The sequence below is a fragment of the Melanotaenia boesemani genome, chromosome 19 (assembly GCF_017639745.1).
Source record: "Melanotaenia boesemani isolate fMelBoe1 chromosome 19, fMelBoe1.pri, whole genome shotgun sequence".
Lineage (NCBI taxonomy): Eukaryota > Metazoa > Chordata > Actinopteri > Atheriniformes > Melanotaeniidae > Melanotaenia > Melanotaenia boesemani.
The window spans coordinates 26310473-26329068 of record NC_055700.1 but is presented as its reverse complement, the minus strand read 5'-3'; the positions used below and the strand labels follow the sequence as shown (position 1 = coordinate 26329068).

Here is an 18596-nt window from a genome sequence, read left to right as displayed (position 1 = left end):
CTTGCCTTTCCTTTCCTTTCCTTTCCTTTCCTTGCCTTTCCTTTCCTTTCCTTGCCTTTCCTTTCCCTTCTTTTCTTTTTTACAGATCTCTCCTGAGGCCATGTTCAGACAGGCAGCTCAAATCCAATTTATTTCATACTCTGAAGTCTTAATTGCAGAAAGTGAAACAATGAAAACAATCAAATTGAACTTGAAACGCTAGTCAGTAGGGTTTAATGTCAGCTTGGGGAAATTTTAAAGTGATCGCGATGGCTGGAAAATATTAAATGTGTCCAAAAAAGCCCACCCTGGCTGGAATTTATAAATGGTTGCAATCACAAGTATTTACTTACCTAAAAATATCTATTTCATACATGAAGCTGATTTTTTTTATTAACATGTCTAGATTAATTACTGAGTGATTATGATGCAAAACTAAGTCACTTGTAAGTTTTGAGGAAATAAATCTCGCATCTGACAAACCAATCCGATTTGCCTGCTGCGTGAATGTGGAGCCAGTTTGTCTCACGGACTGAGTCACATGGACACAGACAGACAGATGAAGGGGTGGATTAGGGTGATCTTCATGTTCTGCCAGAATGACTCAGGCGGTCTGTTGTCTTTTAGCCCACAGCAGCTCACTGAAGGACTCTTGTCACATTAACATGTTCAGACTCAACCAGAACAGATATAACCTTCTTGAACTTTGTCTTTATTTGTTATGTGCTCAGTCTGTATGTCTGTACTTAACCGTTCCCTTAACCAGCCTGCAGACAATTTATCACTCTCTTGTGTTTTGCTCACCATGTTGCTATGCTTGACAAACTGAGACTGACTACTGAGAGCTGACATTTTTTTTGTTTGTTTCAAATACTCTTCACTGTTACACGATGACTCTCATCGATTCAGTAAACTGCACGAGATGCCCTTATTTCCCATTTGAAATCAAAATAACTATATTTTATTTGGGATTTTTGTTCAGAGAGGCAGTAATTTTAAGAAAATAACAATAAATCCAGCCTAAGGATATGGCTTTTTTATTTACCAGCAATGAAAGAACAGAGGAGAGCAACTTTATGACATTTGGTTCCCAAATTTCCCTTTTTTAAATATTTTTTAATGGGTGTATTGATTTTCATGAATTTATTTATTTTTTGCCTGTATGGCCTCTATGTTATTGTTAATAAATCTTAATTAGTTATTGTGCTCTGTAATGGGAATATAAATCATGCTTCTACACATGCTAATGCTAATGTTAATGCTAATGTTGCTACACCACATGCCACACCACTTTAAGTCTCACAAATAAGTTTCACTGTCTTGGAGATCAAAGTTAGATCTTCTGGAGGCCCTGAAATGTTGGCCGATGTCTCACAAAACCTCAGCAAGCCATTTGAGAAGCTAGTGCTTCAGCTAGCAGAGAAAATATCCACTCCTGCTTTGATAGTAGTTCTTCAATATACTGTATGAGTTTTGGTTGTTTAAGGTACAGTACTTAAAGATAAAAAAAAACTGCAGCATTTTGAATATATTTTCATGTTATTTGTAGTCAGAATTCAAACACTGATGAACTACTTGCTATAGCCAGCCTATTTAAATGTTCCTGTTAGCATGCTAATGCAGCCACTGTAACTTATCAGTAAAAATTACTCATTTACTCAGTAAAATTACTCATCTGATTTAATATTGTGGCATCACAGGTTGGCAGCCGTATTATATATATATATACATATATATATATATATATATATATATATGTAGAAAGTGGTATAAGGTTTAAGCTATCTTGCAGTTTTGTGAATTTGGCGATTAAAGAGTTAACAGCAGCAATGTTGACTGTTGTTTGCAGGACCAAAGATGAGGTTGTTGACAACATGGCCACCTGGAGTGTATTAGACAGTTTGGGTGTGCTGGATTTGTAAAAATGAAGTTGATTATTTGAATGAAAATTGCTTGAAAAAGCAATGTCTTGCTTTCCAGTTATGCAACTCACAAAACGTTATCATTTGTTTGCCCTGCACATGTTTCCACTTGGATCATAGACTTTAGACTGCGATGAGGCCAAGAAAAACACTTTTCTTAGACATTATGTAAGTTTTATTACTATGAACCTTTCAATGGGTTAATACATAAATGGAATAATAGTTTAGCTTGTCTTTGGAAGGAGAGATGTGGGCCTTAAGGCTTTTCTTCTTAGACACAAAAGGCTTCATCTATCTGGTGTATTTCGTCAGGGCTGAGTTGCAGTTATCATTGATGAGGATAAATGTCCTCCACTTTTCAGGATTTGGTGTGTAAGGAAAACGCAGGAAAAGACGAACTGTGGAGATTTGCTGTTCTGAGTCAAGAGCTGACCTTTCACCTCCAGCAGCTGCAGAGACAAACAGAACAAGAGCTCAGCAACATTCGAACACAGTGAGTAAAAACTTCTTGTATGTTTAGTAAATGGAAGCATGAGTGTTTACAAAATCTTATTGACTTTATTTAAGTCTGTTCCCCTTCTAAGAGAATATTTTTATTACTCCTGGACTCATACTTAAGGATGAATGCTTGTTTATATTCTTATCGGTATTTATTCCTATTTTTGGCCCTTGTGCCCCCCTCAAATGTACCTTCTGGTGACCTATATATATATGAAATTTTATGCTAACTTAAATACAAAAACTTAACAATGGCAGTGAGAAATTTAATATTTCTAAAAATGTAGGAATTTAAAATGTAAGAAAATCGTATCACAGTTTTTTTCACTTTTTTCCTAATTCAGTTTTTAACAAATAATTACATAAATTATTTTTAAAAAATAACAAAGTCAACCAGATTAAACATCAGATAAATATGGGCTCATTTATTAGAAGAGAATGCTCCTTTATTATCTGGAAGCAGAAAAAACCTTGTGTTCAGTAGCTGCTGTGACCCTATTTTACTGCAACGACAGATGAATTCTTCTTCCTCCTCCTCCTCCTCAGTGGGTTTCTGATTTCAGGTCAACATTCAGAATTTTCTCTCCCAATGAAGCAAAACAGAATTTAAAATAAATAGTAAAGCAGTTTCATATTTTAATTCTTACTCTTCAAACTCTTCAGATTGAAAATTAAAAGCTGATGAATGTGGTGCTCAAAGTAGAGCAGAGTGGACATAAAATATGAAAACGAATCATTTACACGTTCAAAAAGTGGACGTAAAGTCAACACCAGCATAGAAGACTAAGCTGAGAAGGTTTTGAACAAATGTGATTAATTTCCCGACGTAGTTTAGACGAAAGGCTTCTAGCAGTGGAGCTGCGGCACCTGAATCCTCTTGGTTTCAGTAAACCATGGAGGATCTGTCTTTTCTCATTTCCTGATTGGAAATAAGCTCAGCTCACATCTGGGAAGATTTACATGCCAAACTAAAACAGCTGCATCTCAGCTCACCAGCCACTTTATCAGGTCCACCTTCTAGTACCAGGTTGGACCCCCTTCTTAATCCTTGGTGTGTTAGATGGAAGCAGGTGGTGGAAACCATCCTCAGGGGTTTTCTCCATATTAACATGACAGCATCACACAGTTGCTGCAGGTTTGTCGGCTGCATCCATGATGAGAATCTCCCGTTCCACCACATCCCAAAGCTGCTCTACTGGACTGAGATCTGGTGACTGTGGAGGCCGTTGGAGTCCATCGTCATGTTCTAGAAAGCAGGTGGAGATGATCTGAGCTTTGTGACATGGTGCATTATTCTGCTGGAAGTAGCATCAGAAGATGCTCCACTGTTGTTATAAAGGGATGAAGATGTTCAGCAACAATACTCAGGTAGGCTGTGGTGGTTAAACCAGACCACAGTGGCACTAAAGGGGCCAAAGTGGGCCAAGAAAATATCCCCCCACCATTACACCAGCAGCAACCTGAAGCGTTGAAACAAGGCAGGAAGGATCCATATTTTCACGATGTTTCAACCAAATTCTGAGCCTAGAATCTTAATGTGGAGCTGAAATGGAGACTCATCAGAGACTCAAAGGTAAAGTGACATTTTAAGTCCTTTCACCAGCAGCTCCAGCTGTTCTCTGAGTAAGAGTCTTCAATGTGTTTCAGAAGACATAATAGACATAAACATCTGATAGTAAGACAGTAAGTAAGACAGTAAGGTTGGGATCAGCCTGCAGTAGCTTTCCACATTTCATTTTCAGTCTGATCCTGAAGCAGAGCTGAACGTCTCCCGCTCTGACTGCAGCTGGAAGCTAAAGGACCAAGGAGGGGTGGAAGCTGTAAACTTTACATGCATTCACTAAAGTGTCCTATGATATGCAAACAGTAGTTTCAGAGGTTTAAGGTTTATTTTAAAATAATCCAACAAAACATTTAAAGAAATCACCTTTTCCTTATTTAATATGAATAAACTGCAACGAGTTGAGAAACAACCAGAACTCGTTCCTAATGTCAGTCCAACAAAAACAACCATAAACGGCCCACTCACATTTGTGATATACAACCATACAACACTGTTGATGTCTCCATGACAATGTCACTGTTGATGAATTGAACAATTATGTTGTCAAGGAGACATCAAGGCAGTTCTTGTGTGTGCAATTTTATTTTATCATTTCAGTGAATAGATTTTGTATTGACAGGATGTTCAGAAAACAAGCAGGAGTCTGGAAAATGCAAAGGAAAGTTCCAGCAAGATAATGAAAACCTTAAAACTGAAAATGAGGAGCTCCACATGTTAAATGAACAGCTTTGCAAAGAGCTGGCGCTCTCACTTCATTAACCCTTAAAAATCCACGAATATCAAATATTACAGAATGTTAATGTCGCCATTTAACAAACATGTTTTTAATCTACTTGATTTTGTCACGTTTCTACTAGTGTAGTGTAGTTTAAAAAAAAAAACATACTTTTTTAAAATTTGTTTAACAAAACTTTATTAAAACATGAGCTCGGTTGCTCATTCGCCACCATCTAATGCGCAATGAATTCTGGGAGAAGAGAGGCCACGAAGGATGCGTCACTAGCAGCCTTCACTTGAGGCCAAACGAAGTGCACATTTGTAGGACGGATTCAGAGGCTCCTTCAAATTCTCCGAACGGGGACTGTGCTTGGCACACCATGATGACATATGTAGCCGACAAATCTGCACTTTGTGCGTAGAGCCTAAATTGGGACACACCTCCTGATCTGGGACACAGCTTATATCGCTAAGTTGTCAACACTGCTGAGCATAGATATTTACAATAAAGGCTAGACACTTTATGGCAAAGTTTTGAACGTCCTCACCTGGCGGCCATCTTGCCACAGGCTTGCTCTCACGCTTGATCTGTGGTATCTGAGGGAAGGGGAGGGATCTGCACAAACATAAAGACTCTTATTTCACTGAAATCTTGACTGATTTACAAACAGTTTGGTTTCTTACAAAAGTTATTAATGTGGCTATAATTCTGAATGCTTGATCATGTTGTAATTGCCCCTTTTGTTGTTGAAAAACAACTTAAAGATGCAGCATAGTTGTGTTCTCCATCAGAAGGCACAGTGAGGCTCATCAGAGCAGCAGAGCGGCTCATTCGCCAGGCATCAGAGAGTTCCAGCCAATCACAGCCCATCAGACTGCTGCAGGTCCTGTACATTGTATAGAAGAGGACTGGGTTGGAGGATGTGTTGTTGCTGGAGGAGCACATCAGTTACACACAGTATGGCGTAGACAGTCACCACCAAAAGCCCCTTTAAAAATCGCTATAAAATTGAGGAAGTTATGGTTGTTTATAAAGTGCACGCACAGTTTAAACAATGTTATGAGTGAGCGAGCTGACTGTGGCAAGATGGCTGCCAGTGTGGATGTTCGACCCTATTGGCCAGCAGCACTGATGAAAAATCTAGCCTTTATTTTAGATATCTATGCTGCTGAGGAGCAGAGCGCGAACAGGAAGTGACATCACCAAAGGAAACCGGATCAAGAAAATAAAAGCTCTCCAATTAAATAAGTGTTTTAAAGAAAAAAGAAAAAAAAATACAGAACAAAGTTTACACAAACGTATAAGTTATGTTACGTAAAGTATTTTTAATACACCTATTACATATATGTGTGTGTGTGTGTGTGTGTGGGTGGTGGGTGTGCGTGTGTGTGTGTTTGAAGGGTAAATGGTTGTTTAATGGAGCTGCACTGTGGTGTGGTGGTTAGCACCACAGCCTTACAGCAAGAAGGTCGTTGGTTCAAATCTCGGCTGGGGGGGTTCGAACCTTGAGGGCGGTGGCCTTTCTGTGTGGAGTTTGCATGTTCTCCCCGTGCATGCTTGGGTTCTCTCTGGGTACTCCGGCTTCCTCCCAGCGTCCAAAGACATGCATGTTTGGTTAATTGATTACTCTAAATTCTCCCTCGGAGTGTGTGCGAGTGTGAATGGTTGTTTGTCCCCTATGTGTTGGCCCTGCGATGAACTGGTGACCTGTCCAGGTGTACCTGCCTCTCACCTGTGAATGCTGAGATAGGCTCCAGCTTACCCGTGACCTGTAATGGACCAAGTGGTACAGAGAATGAATGAATGGTTGTTTAATTACTTTGTTGCTCTGTGTGAATGTGTAAGTACACATCTGTGTGTTATATCTTATTTAGCTACATATTGTTGTGTTAACATTGTCTTTTTTATTCATTGTGTTTTTGTTTGTTTTTTTTTTTAGCAAAACTTTTCTAAATTTAACAATGTGTATGAAGCAATGGACCAAACTTTCTGAGGTTTTAACCCCAAACTGCATCCAAGGTTCTGATGACTGCTGTCTCACCTCCTTTGCACCGACTTTTTGTACTCATGACATTGAATGGTTTCACTTTTAGCAGTCAAGACAAGCTAAAACTCATCTCCGGGCTCAAGGTGTGGCAGCAGATACACCCACCCGTATACACACCTTATTGCAATCATATTCCAGGAAATCCATCATTTCCCAGCAGCACCGGGTCCCAAAGCCATTACCTGTCAGGCTCCTGTCACAGTTCAGAGAAAATGTTTTATGAGATGAGATGAAAGCTACTTGTCTGAAGTTTCTCTTCGATGATTCCCTGTCCAACAAGATGATGGCACCTATTCTTACATCCACTTACCTTACTGGAAGAAGCCTTGCTTTCATTTTACTGGGGTTTTCCTTGGACTTTAGAGGCTTATGAGGTAATGTCTGCTTTAGCCCCGGGTGGAGCTTTTGGGAAGGGAAAATGGGAATAAAGCCAAGGCATTTTCTTTTTCTTTTAAAACCTAAGTAGTCCTTGCATAACCTGGACACGCCTTAAAAGTGTGTTATAATAACTGACACCTCAACATATTGCATGGTATAGGTACACCTGTCCAATTATTTGTTAACACAAATATCTAATCAGACATTCACATGGCCTCAACTCAACACATTCAGTCATGTAGACATGGTGGAGACGACTTGCTGAAGTTCAAACGGAGCATCAGAACGAAGAAAAAAGGGGGTTGAAGTGACTGAACGTAGCATGTTGTTAGTCTGAGCAGCGGTTGTCTGGACCAGAATATCTTGACGGTGTAAGAGGACAGAAGAGACCGGGCAGGCTGGTTGGAGATGATGGAAAGGCAACAAGACGTAACTACTGGAGCCAACCAAGATCTGCAGAACAGCATCTCTGAACACACAACACATCCAGCCTTGAAGCAGATGGGCTACAGCAGTAGAAGACACACCGGGTGCCTCCTGTCAGCTAAGAACAAGAAACTGAGGCTACAATTCACACACACTCACCAACACTGGACAATAGAAGATGGAGAAACGTTGCTGGTCTGATGATTCTCCATTTCAGCTCCACATTCAGATGCTAGGCTCAGAATTAGGTGGAGACATCATGATAACATGGATCCATCCTGCCTTGGAGCAGCACTTCAGACTGTTGGAGATGTAATGGTGTAGGGGATATTTTCTTTGTACCAATTGAGTATCATTTGACAAAATATGCTTAATTAAATAAAATTAAATGAATTGAAAAGTCATTTTTTGTTCATCCCAGAGCGAAATTACAATGTTATAGTAGTTTTGTTATTTTTTAAATAACAGCTATTATTAATCTGAAATGGAGCAGGAAGAAGTAACAATTTGTTTATTCCTGCATCCCTTTCTAATCATAGCTTTCTCTTCCTTGCAGCTGTAGCTCTAATCACTTAAATGTCATTCAGGTTTCTCAAAAATGAGAAAAACTAATTAATAAGCAATATATTGACAATAGAAGAATAGAATAGAATAGAAAGCCTTTATTGTCATTATACTGAGTACAATGAGATTTAAAAAGCAGCAATAGTGTAAAGTGTGTTGTAATAGTTCATTGTTTTAGAGATTAGTAAAAATACTTTTTAAATTTGATTTAAATAAATGTTTTATAAGTGCTATATTAATGGTATGTGCATTATGTGGTATATGTATTAAGTTGCATCCATTTCCTGCTTGCTGGTGAGTGTGTATGTGTGTTTTTCTGTGTAGCTATGATTAAACAAGCCAGTTTCAGCTCATCTTGGTATGTTTCCTTTGACATTCAGGTTAATTTGACCCACCTCTTGCTATGTGTTTTAGCTATGATTACGACCGCCTCCCTCCACCATGGCTGACATTCCCTTTATATTTACTTGTACACTTTCTTAGAAATGTATTGTATAAACACGCTATTTTCCTGGGTTGTCAGGCTGTTACTATGGCAACTAAAGACCAGCTGATGTGACACAGACCTAGAAGTGTAAATAAATTATTAGATAATAGTTTTCTATTTATAAACTGTGGTTTATGAAACACGTGTCATCACCACTGACGGACTCGTCATCCTGGTAACCAGATGGGTGGAGGCGGTGCTTTCTACTTTCTGTGTTGCAGCTACATTTTTTTCATTATTTACTTCTATGAAACATCAACCTAAAACTAATTCAAGAACTTAATACCCTAACCCAATACATACATTTCTAGATAATATACAGTTACGCTGACAGGCCACTTTATCAGGTCCACCTTGCTGGTACCGGCGTGGACCAGAACTGCCATAATTCTTGGTGTCATAGATTCAACAAGATGTTGGGAACATTCCTCTGAGGTTTTGTTCCATGTTTACATGATAGCATCACACAGTTGCTGCAGGTTGATTCGTTGCACATAATGTTCCCGTTTCCCAATCGGCTTTCTTCCTCATTCCGATGCCCAGTCTGAACTTCAGCAAGTCGTCTTCACCATGTCTACATGACTAGATTTTCTGAGTTGCTGCCATGTGATTGGCTGATTTGTGTTAACAACAATGGTACAGGTAGCGCTGAAAAAAAAAAAAGTAGCCAGTGAGTGAATGACATCTCCAAACAGTCCTTTTGCTATTCGCTATTATTTCTTAAATGGATGAAATCCACCTAAATATCTTGTGAAATTATAAATGGGAATGAAAACTTTAAGCCTGTAAAACTGTTTTCTTCTGTAATGATCACTATGATTATTTGAGTGCACTGATCATAAAATCAACAGCATGCAGCTCTGATTTTCTCCCTTACAGATTTAGGGAGGTGTCACAAAACAAGTCTCACCATCTGATCCGCTTCATTTAAAAACAATGGTAAAATCAAACTATAACAGTGTGTAATGAGTCTAAAGCTCAGAGGAGCAAATCAGAACAGACTCAGAGGACGAAACAGCTCGATTGTGACAGATTAGAGGTGGTGTTATTTTCCCACAGACTGAGTGGTAGTCTGGTTACGCAATGAGAGTTCAGCTTGTTGCCAAGACTAACAGGCAAGACTGGTGGTTTGAAAAACACCCAACTCAGCTCTGGCACAACCCATATCTTTTCTTTCATTTTCTGTTGTTCATTTTTCTTCCAGAATGTTAAAATCTTTGTAAAAACTCATCTGATGTCTCCCTGATATGTTCTGTTTAAATCTGATTCCATGAACTTGTCAGATCACAGTGACCCAGAGGTGAGGTTATGATTATAAATTATTATCTGGAGAAATAAAATGCAGAACTTTCACTTTGAATGGTTGATAGGGAATGAGTTTATCTAATTTCACCAATATTTTGATGCTGAAGTCCACAAAAAGCTGCTATTCAGTGTTTCCAACTGTATGTGAAGGTTACATTTGAAAACACAGCATCATCATGCTGTAACAAAGATATCTGCTTTGTCAAGGGATCGTTAAGATAAGTTAAGATAAGATAAGATAAACTCCGTTATCAAAAAAATGTTCTTCGGCTATAAATTGTTAGTTATAACTGCTTTACAGCATTCACATTTATGTTGAATATGTTTATTCATTGTTTTCAGTTTGTCTTCGTGCAGGTGCTCCTGATGATTCTCTGCTTTGTTTTCTTACAGAGGCCATCGGATGTTTGGCATTCTTCTGTAAAATTTCCGCATAAAGTGTAGCATCTCGTCTGGCCTTTTTGTTTTGGTTTTAATTTTAAAATTGTTGGATTCCATCTTTTGTAAAAGAGACAAAAGAGAAGAAAAAGGAGACAAAGATACAAAAGATAGAAAACAACAGCACCGACTGAATACCCTGCAAACAGAATACCCGCTGCTGTAAAGATACTAAACAGAGAACATCTTCTGTATGAAAACAGAACAGACAATCATCAGGAGCACCTACAGGAGGACAAACAAAGAGAAACACAAACACCAACAACATGACAACATAATGGTAGCTGTTGATTAAACCTGCAGGACCAGAGGTGTCAAAAGTATTCAGTCATTCCTCAGGTAGAAGTATAGATACTAGGGTTTTAAAAGACTTCTGTAGAATTTCAGCTTAAGCTTTTTACTCAAGTAAAAGTGTAAAAGTACTGGTTTCAAAACTACAAAAAGCCAATAAGGACATAAGGACAAAAGTTCACTACTTCCCCTCCCTCAAAATATATTATTCTAAAGGCCATAATGACTAATTTTATATTTAAAATAATAATGTTAAAAATTTAGGGACGCTATAGGCTACCTGTTCTCTGAGCCTCTGCCACAGACATCTTTGTACTGGACCACATATGTCTGCTATGTCTTTGTTGGACTGTGAATTTTTCTGTGTAACGCACAGGTGTGATGGATTGCATACAAACCAACAGGGCGTCGGATTGAAATATGTTTATAATTCTCATCCAAACACAGTCAGATTCACTCTGGCCAGATTTGTCTGGACAGGATTTTTATTTTATTTTATGATGACGAGTCGGAATGAAAACAAGCTGAATTAAAAAAGAAGTAATGATGTTATTTTTAAAATGTAAGGAGTTTGTAAGAAAGTAAAGATAATTGTATAAAAATGTAAGGAGTCGAGGTAAAACACTGGCTGAAGAAAAACTTTGATCCAGTAAAGTAAAGATAACCAAAGTGTCTGCTTGGCACAGGTTATGTGACGCTCTATGCTGGACAGTAACGGCGTAACTTGTTTTTACTCTCTGTAGCTGCTTTTCAATTACAGTTTTTCACAAAATGAAAGCAATTTTTCTCAACTTTCGACAAAGCAGTTGTGATTTGCAGGTGTTTACATTGACTGGTGTTTAGCACATCAGCCGTTATTCTGGTAAAATCCTTGATAGCAAGGATAGCAGTTTTATTTTTTTCTTTAATTGTTTGTAGAAGATTTTTGTCTCTTCCTGCAGCTACTCATACCGCGCCATCTTTACTTGAAATGAACTGGTCACGTGATGCTTACATCACATCCAGGCACATGTAAATGTGAAAAAAGTGTTTCCATTACACTTTTTTATACTTCTACATCCACAAGTCTGAAAAACCACCTCATGAGAGGGTAAAAACTTTTTTTTGGGATATTTGAGAGGTTTTTCCATTATCATTTTTTTCATTGCGATATTTAGGTTTTTCTGAAATTCAAGTGGTAATGAAAATGCACCTTGTCTTGCTTTTTTTGTTCTTTTCTTGTTAGACCAGAACATCAGTTGTTTAATTGAACAAGACCACACATGATCTTTTTTTTTTCCTCCTTTCATATCTTCATGATTCAAGACATTTTTCTTTTCTTTCCATTCTCTGTTATTATCCGCTCTTTTCTGTCATCTTTGTCCTCTTTCTTTCTGAAACGCAGCAGCCATCTTGCAGTTTTTTGTTTCTTTTTTAATCCAGGTTTCTGTATTTAAACCTGCAGGTCACCTGAGGCCTTTCTGTTTGGGGTTTGCATTTTCTCACTGCACCTGGTTTTTCCATGTTTACCAAACACATGCATGTCAGACTAATTGAAGACTCTAAGTTGGTTTTAGGTGTGAGTGTGAGCCTAAATGTTGTCTGTCTGTCTGCAGAGGAGCGGTGACATGTCTGGGGTTCATCTTCAGCTGATACATACTGCAGCCCTTTGCAGGATGAAGTGCAAATGCATCACTTATCTGAGCTGCTGCTAATTACCTGCAGATCTAGTGAAATCACTTCAGTGTGTCTGCTTACACCTGCAAATGGTTTTATTTGTGACTGTAAATGCACATGTCAGAGTTTCAACAGCATTTGAATCTGACTACAGATGAGATGACATTAATATTCATGATCACTTACACGGAGCTTTGCAGCATCACCTTTGTTCACGACAGAAACACTTTTTATGGACAAGATTTTTATTTATCGGAATAATTTATTTTTTTCTGTAACAAATACACACACACATGCAGTGTAGAGATCCTGTGTAAAGCAGACAGTGTGAATTATATGTGACAGACCGCATGTCGTCGGATACATTAATGTAAGAAAAGCTAAATAACGCCCACATATTTTTTCACCTACAATTATGGAGTGAAATGTGTTTTCATATACGTTCATGTAATTATAGAGCCCTATTCACGCTTTTCTGTACGTAAACACCTAATCAGAACACACTGACAGCTGGAAGATCGTATATGTGTGTGTGTGTGTGTGTGTGTGTGTGTCAGAGGCACATTGTTGCCATGTGGGTTGTATATTCTAGTTTCCATTCTTAATGTGTGCAATGTATGGGATTTACACACAGCTAATCATTGGTAATTGCTCTCTTTTCACAGCAGTGGATGGTAATCCTTGTCATGTTTGTCTCTTTCTCTCTCTCTCTCTCTCTCTCTCTCACACACATACACACACACATTAATCAAGTCATTTGGTTAAGATCAGGTATGATTGACAGGTATCAGAGCAGCTTATGTAAATGAACATCGCTGATTTCTCTCGAGATGTTCGTTGCTTCTAAAAACTGAACTGAAATATGTAGAATTTTAAATTTTAGGTTGGAAAAATTTGCAGTTTTTCACAAACAAATGGTAAAATGCTGAAGCTAGAACAGATTTCCTGTACCTTGTCTTCAAAAGACTCATCTATAGCTGCATTTTTAAACTCTGTGGATAAAAACTGATATTTAAATGTCTACCAGTAAAAATATTGGATTCAATACTTTTTCTAAATTCCACAATACCACTGTGTTAAAACAAAACATTACTTGTGAAAACCCAGCCGAGTATTTTCTAGGAGTTTCAGATGCTATGATGATGCTGTATTTTAATGTTACTGGTTTAATGTAGGTTTTTCAGCTCTTTTTGTTTAAATAATGTCATTTTATATTAATTTGTATTATTTTTTTAATACAAATGTTAAAAGATTTATTTTAATCTAATTTTATTTAATTCACTCGTTGATATGCAGTACTTTATCATTATTTAAACATTTCTTTCAGGTATTTATATTTGAGACATTTACTCGTATTTAAAATTGCCCTCGCAGAAAAGATGTTAATACCATGTGACTTTCCTGTAGGGACAGAAAAATCTTTATCTGTATCGATATCGATTTCTACACGGACATCACTATCAACATTAACAATGACAAAAAAGAAACCATAAACTAATGGTATTGAGTCAGAAAGTAAAACGTTGGCATCTTCCATCTTCTGCAAGGCGAGCTGAGGAGTTGCTTCTTGCCATGTGACTGCACAACCATCATGAAGTGGTAGTTAGCCTAGCTTATTGTTGACCACAGTGTGTGTAGCAAACATATTCTTGATTGCTTGAGAATGCCTTATAATTGTTGTTGTTGGTCGTTCTAATCATGAAACTGATTGAAGTTACTTCCGGGTTCCTCATGAAGTCGTAAAAAGTGAGAGTGAGCCAAAGATTTTACAGAACAACATCAACAATATGAGAGTTTAGCTCATTTTACTTTGAGCTAATGTTTTTTGTGCTTCATCCCTGTCCTTGTAAAAAAGATGACATAGAATCTCAGCCATGATAGAGGTAAAACCTCAAGTCATGATTCGCAGAAACAATGCAGGATTTGTCATGAAGAGTTCTAATCCCAACAGTTTTCATCCATCCACATTCAAAGAAGCTTCTGAGATTTTCCCTGTTTTCATCTGCTTGGTTGCGTAGAAACTTGCCTGAAGCACCAGAGAGGTTGAGGTATCCAGGAACTGAACTCATGTGGCTCTTGGGTAACAAATGAGGACCTAGCTCAACTCTTTTCAAAGTATCTAGAGAGTAAACTTGCATCTAAACTTTGAAAATATCCAGACAACGTCATGTCTGTACCTTGCACAACATCAGCTGTTTTGGTTTGTTGCCTGCAAAAAGTCACATGAAATCTGAGCAATATTTGCCAGTAAACCTAAATTTGAGTCTACTGACTGAACTCTACTGCAGTAGAGTAGTTCATTAAGCTATTTGTTGATTTACAATGAAAACTAAACACTCAAGCATTTTTATGCATCTCTAGTGATTCTTTATTTTTTCAGTTGCTTGTGGGTTAAATTTAGACACAAAACAAACTTTATTTGAACCAGCTTCTTTTCCATTTTCTGAAGCGACATGACCAGAACATGCAGCTGGGCATCCATATGGAACAAATTGAGAGTAAAATCAGGTTGGAAGTTCTGGAAATTTTTCCAAAATCCGGTGGTGCAGACGTAAACGGGGCTGCATACATTCTCCACAGTGCAGCTGTGCCTCTGCAGGAGAGTTACAGCTGAATTTCAGTCCAGAGCTGTAAATATTGTTGGTATTAAAAAAAAGTTTTAATAAAAACAAGGCAAAAATATTGAAAAACACACATTGTGGAAAATGTATGTCCAGGCTTCTGGACAGGGGACAGTTGCAAACAACAAAGCTGGCCTTGTGTTTCTTCCGTCTCTGCAGAGTGGATGTAAATCAAACATTAACTTCTTACTCGTTTTAGCCTCAGATATCTGCCTTCAAACAATGACCATCACCACACACACTGGAGTCAACAGGCCTGCTTGATAACCTCATTAACAGAACACTGATATGTTTCTCTGAGGGCCTTTTGTGTCGTCCTACAGCTCTATTGTTTGTGCGATTTGTACTAATTTATCTGTCCCTACATGTTGATAACTCTTTTATTTCATCAAAGGCTTCTCAGATGAGCACCCTCTTGGTCCTCACAAACAAAACACTTCTTTACCTCTCAGCTTCTGCTCTCCTGATGCTCTATCACAGAGGTTTAGTGCCTCCCAGTGGACAGATTGGTAATTACAGTTACACTTTGCAAGAAAACAGCAAACAAAGAGTTATTTCAGAATTTCCCTTTTTTATGATCCTCATAATAATCTAATATTATGACTGTTGTTCTACCTAATGCTATTAAAGCTGCTTTTTTGTATTATTTTTTTTTTTGTATTCACTGCTCTTTTTGCTGCAGTTGTGATTCTAACAATGCATTCTCCTAATGTCAGTACCAGTATTAGTAATATAGTCACTGTTGCTATCTATCTACAACAGAGGTGTCAAATATATGGCGCAGGGTCCCAAAACTGGCCAGAGGATCCAATCTGGTCCGCTGGATGAATTTGGTAAATGTGAAAATGACATAGAAGAAAATTATTTAAATTTTTTAATAAAAGTAACTGTGATTCCTAATTTGTCCACGTAAAGTTTTTTTTTTTTGGTTTGAATATAAAACATTTACAAGGCATATAGCTACTTGTTATATATTTGATATATTTTTTACTTAATAGAGCTCAGTTCAGTTTCTATTATGAGGGGAGTCAGTAAAAGTGATCAGGATTACTTCATAGACATGTATACGGACATGTATGTATATTTAAAGCAACTTCTATATCATGACAAGTTACTCTGATCATAATTTTGAAATACTGCATTTATTTGCCTGTGATTAAATGTTTTGGGATTTTGTAGATTCATTGTGGTTTTTAAGTTGTAATGCACATGTAAAGTATTAAATATGCAGATGAATAAATTAAATTAAATGAAAAATATTGAATAAAAACGGGAAATTGCAAATATGAAACTGTGTAAATATTTATAATAAATAAAATATAGGTTTAAATTAAATAAAAAAAATAGAATAGATAAAAATAAATACAAATAAATACATTTTAATATGTACAGTATATGATAGTTATAAAATATTTCTAACATGACGTTTTACAAACTTCCATAATTTATCAAAATAAAGAAAATCTACAAAATTTCTATATAAATAAATACATATTCAAACTACATATATAAGTAAAAATATAACATAAAAACATATAAATAAATTAAAATGATAAAATAAATATTAGCAATTTAAGATTGTTTATAATAGTAATTGTAAAAAAAATAGTTTATTAAATGTAAATCTTGATCGTGTACTTCTTAACAGTACATTCCAGGTAAAATGCTGAGTTTGTATTATTTATATGTGATAATGTTTTATTTTACTGGCCCGGCCCATTTAAGATCAGATAGTGCTCATCTATGATCACACTGCTGCAGACTTTATGTTGGTAGGATGTCACCGTGATGACGGTTCGACTCCTGCTGTGTTATTCACATGACTGCTGCAGCTGAGTGGGGTTTTAAATATTTGGACTGCAGACTGTCAGGTGTCCTGGGGAGATCTGGAAATAAGAGTAAAGGCATGCTGGATTAAAAACATGAAAGCTTGTTGGGTTGTTGCAAAGTTCCAGTGACAACACAGCGCTGTGCCTGTCATCTGTGTTTTCTCAGGCATATCCACCAGCTGCCATAAAACAAACAAAGAGCAAAAACCTGAACGGCTACTGGATTCAGTGCCTCGTCCTTTGCAGTGAGTCCACGAGTTGCATTCGTGGTGTGTTCAGGGAAAACGCCACCATCGAGTTTGTGCCTCTAGCATCTTTATATTTAACAAAGTAGAATTAACTGAGCAATTATCTGCGTTTCTTTACTTTACTTTAAAAGGTCTGCTGGAAGGTGATAAAAGCTGTGCAACCTAAACCTATGTACTTGTTGTGTTGTCAGGCTCTGTGAGATCGAAGAGCGCCAGCAGCAGCTGACTACTGAGCTGTCTGAGTTTCAAGAGAAGAAGAAACACACAGAGCTGAAGAGAAGCTCCAGCCTTCAGACGTCCACTGTAAGTGGCCACAGTAGAAAATAATATGATACGCTGAGATCAGATGCTTAAAAGCAGCCAACAAAAAGCAACCTAAAAAGTTTACCATAATTTTGTTATAGCATTATCAACAATTTTAAATAAAACCCTAATTCTAAAACAGTTCTAAAACTAAATTTAATGATTTACAAACCTCATGAACTCATATTTTATTCCCAATAAAACATAAACAACATCAGATGTTAAAACTGAGACATTTTTCCATTTGATGGAAGACATGAGCTCATTTTGAATTAAACTGCAGCAACTCGTCTGTAAAAAGTAGGTCCATGATGTTCAGCACGGTGTAGCATCCCCTCTTCTTCTAACATGTTTGGAAACATCTGGGATGTGAGGAAACCAGTTGCTGGAATTTTAGGAGAGGAATGTTGTCCCATTCTGGTCTGATGCAGGATTCTAGCTGCTCTCCAGTTCTGGACCTTGGTTGCTGGATTTCTGCTTCCATGATGCTCCAGATGTTGTGTAGTGGTGAAAGGTCTGGACTGCAGGCAGGCCAGTTCAGCAGCTGGACTCTTCTCCTGTGAAGCCATACTGCTGTGATGGATGCAGGATGTGGTTCAGCATCGTCTTGCTGAAACCTGCAAGGTCTTCCATGAAAGAGACGTTGTCTGGATGGGAGCAGATGTTGCTCTAAAACCTCCATGTACTTTTCAGCATTGATGGAGCTTCACAGATGTGGAAGCTGCCCACGCCATAGGCACTAATGCAGCCCCATCCCATCAGAGATGCAGCTTTTCACCTGTCCACTGATAACAAGCTGGATGCTCCCTCTCATCTTAGGTCCATACTTTCCAGAAAGAATTTTCACATTTTCATCCAATGTTACCTCAGAGCAGTTTTCCACTTAGCCTCAGACCATTTTGGTCCAGAGAAGACATCAGTGATTCCGGATCCTGTTCACATCTGGCTTCTTCTTTGCATGATAGAGCTTTACCCTGTATTTGTGGATTTCAGGGTGAACTGTGTTCACAGACAGTGATTCCTGGAAGTCTTCCTGAGTCCATGCAGTGGTTTCCAGTAGAAAATCATGTCTGGTTTTAATGCAGTGCTGCTGGATGACCCCAAGATCACCAGCATCTAGTTTTGACCTTCAACACTTACCATGCATACAGAGATTCCTCCTGATTCTTTTTGGTGATCTTTTGGTGATGTTACACTCTGTAGATGGTGGGATCTTCATTCTTCATGGTTTTACTTTGAGGAACTTTTTTCTGAAACTGTTTTACAGTTTTTAGACCCTGTTTGTCTCAGATCGGTGAACCTCTGTCCATATTTTACAACTG

The 18596-nt window shown here is 37.7% G+C and overlaps 1 protein-coding gene across 1 annotated transcript in view; it reads left to right on the top strand.

The window, feature by feature from the left end:
* Positions 1-18596, top strand: part of LOC121630359 (cingulin-like protein 1) — a 70392-nt gene that overhangs the window by 25338 nt on the left and 26458 nt on the right. The window contains exons 3-4 of the mRNA XM_041970624.1: positions 2264-2394; positions 17163-17274. The gene's annotated coding sequence lies outside the window, so the exon portion shown is untranslated. The remainder of the gene's footprint in view (positions 1-2263; positions 2395-17162; positions 17275-18596) is intronic.